Here is a 2,500-nt window from a genome sequence, read left to right as displayed (position 1 = left end):
CAGGAGAAATAGGAGGGAGGTGAAGGAGAGGAGAGGAGGCGAGGAGACGTACAATCTTGTTTTTCCAAGAGTTTAGATATGGCTTTGTTGCGTGTGTGTGTGTGTGTGTGTGTGTGTGTGATAGTACAGTAACTAGCTGTTCTACAAACAGACTCAATGTGATATTAAAGCTTCACTCTGTTTTCAGTCAGTAGGACAAACATGTCGTCAGTGCTATGGATATTACACTGGTTGCCATGGTAACAGTCATGTACAGGGGCTTTCAGGTGACGTAATCCCCCCACCCCTCCTCCCCCTCTGGCGGCCATGTTGGAGGTCCTCAGCTCTGTGAACAGCTGATTGTGTTTCCGTCCGTCTCAGAATTGAACAGACGGTTAATTTCTGATCATTTCATCACTGATCCATCTGATTGATTTGTCCAGGAGGATTCGGACAAAATCCATCAGTCTGTCAGAGCTGCGGACTTCCAGAGAGTCTGTGACCATGTAGACATTACAGGTGAGATTTCCCACAGTTCAGTGCATTACAGATATGATGATGATGAAAGACATCAGGAGACATATAGACCCTCCCATCAGCAGCTTTTAGCAGCTGAGAACTCATGTGTTCACAGTGAGAACTTCAATTAACACCAATGTAACGTTACAGTGATGAGGCCAGTGTTACAGTGATGAGGCCAGTGTTACAGTGATTGGACCATTGTTACAGTGACGAGGCCAGTGTTACAGTGATGTGGCCAGTGTTACAGTGATTGGACCATTGTTACAGTGACGAGGCCAGTGTTACAGTGACGAGGCCAGTGTTACAGTGATGAGGCCAGTGTTACAGTGACGAGGCCAGTGTTACAGTGATGAGGCCAGTGTTACAGTGACGAGGCCAGTGTTACAGTGATGAGGCCAGTGTTACAGTGATTGGACCATTGTTACAGTGACGAGGCCAGTGTTACAGTGACGAGGCCAGTGTTACAGTGATGAGGCCAGTGTTACAGTGACGAGGCCAGTGTTACAGTGATGAGGCCAGTGTTACAGTGACGAGGCCAGTGTTACAGTGATGAGGCCAGTGTTACAGTGATTGGACCATTGTTACAGTGACGAGGCCAGTGTTACAGTGATGAGGCCAGTGTTACAGTGATTGGACCATTGTTACAGTGACGAGGCCAGTGTTACAGTGATGAGGCCAGTGCTACAGTGATTGGACCATTGTTACAGTGACGAGGCCAGTGTTACAGTGATGAGGCCAGTGTTACAGTGATTGGACCATTGTTACAGTGACGAGGCCAGTGTTACAGTGATTGGACCATTGTTACAGTGACAAGGCCAGTGTTACAGTGATGAGGCCAGTGTTACAATGATGAGACCAATGTTACAATGATGAGGCCAGTGTTACAGTGATGTGGCCAGTGTTACAGTGATGAGGTCAGTGTTACAGTGATGAGGTCAGTGTTACAGTGATGAGGTCAGTGTTACAGTGATGTGGCCAGTGTTACAGTGATGTGGCCAGTGTGTAGTCACTGAGGCCAGTGTTACAGTGATGTGGCCAGTGTTACAGTGATGAGGTCAGTGTTACAGTGATGAGGTCAGTGTTACAGTGATGTGGCCAGTGTTACAGTGATGTGGCCAGTGTGTAGTCACTGAGGCCAGTGTTACAGTGATGAGGCCAGTGTTACAGTGATGTGGCCAGTGTTACAGTGATGTGGCCAGTGTGTAGTCACTGAGGCCAGTGTTACAGTGATGAGGCCAGTGTTACAGTGATGAGGCCAGTGTGTAATCACTGAGGCCAGTGTTACAGTGATGTGGCCAGTGTTACAGTGATGAGGCCAGTGTGTAATCACTGAGGCCAGTGTTACAGTGATGAGGCCAGTGTTACAGTGATGAGGCCAGTGTTACAGTGATGTGGCCAGTGTGTAGTCACTGAGGCCAGTGTTACAATGATGTGGCTAGTGTTGCAGTGATGTGGCCAGTGTCCTCCAAACACCAAACTACCAGCAAAACCTCCTGAAATCAGAAAGTTGGGTTTATAATGGAGACAAAACCAAAGTACCAAGTACCTGCAGACAGACTTCATACATATCTATCTTCATACATATCTAGTTCATACAGATCTAACTTCCTACATATCGAGTTCATACAGATCTAGCTTCATACAAATCTAGTTCATACAGATCTAGCTTCATACATATCTAGTTCAAACAGATCTAGCTTCATACATATCTATCTTCATACAGACCTAGCTTCATACAGATCTATCTTCATACAGATCTATCTTCATACAGATCTAGCTTCATACAGATCTAGTTCATACAGCTCTAGCTTCATACAGATCTATCTTCATACAGATTTAGCTTCATACAGATCTATCTTCATACAGATATATCTTCATACAGATCTAGTTCATACAGATCTATCTTCATACAGATATATCTTCATACAGATCTAGTTCATACAGATCTAGCTTCAGTGTTCCCTGGTGAGGGAGTTAAGGCCAAGTTATATTTCTGTGT

The sequence above is a fragment of the Centroberyx gerrardi genome, chromosome 19, assembly GCF_048128805.1.
Source record: "Centroberyx gerrardi isolate f3 chromosome 19, fCenGer3.hap1.cur.20231027, whole genome shotgun sequence".
Classification (NCBI taxonomy): Eukaryota; Metazoa; Chordata; class Actinopteri; order Beryciformes; family Berycidae; genus Centroberyx; species Centroberyx gerrardi.
Note: the sequence above shows the minus strand (reverse complement) of the source record.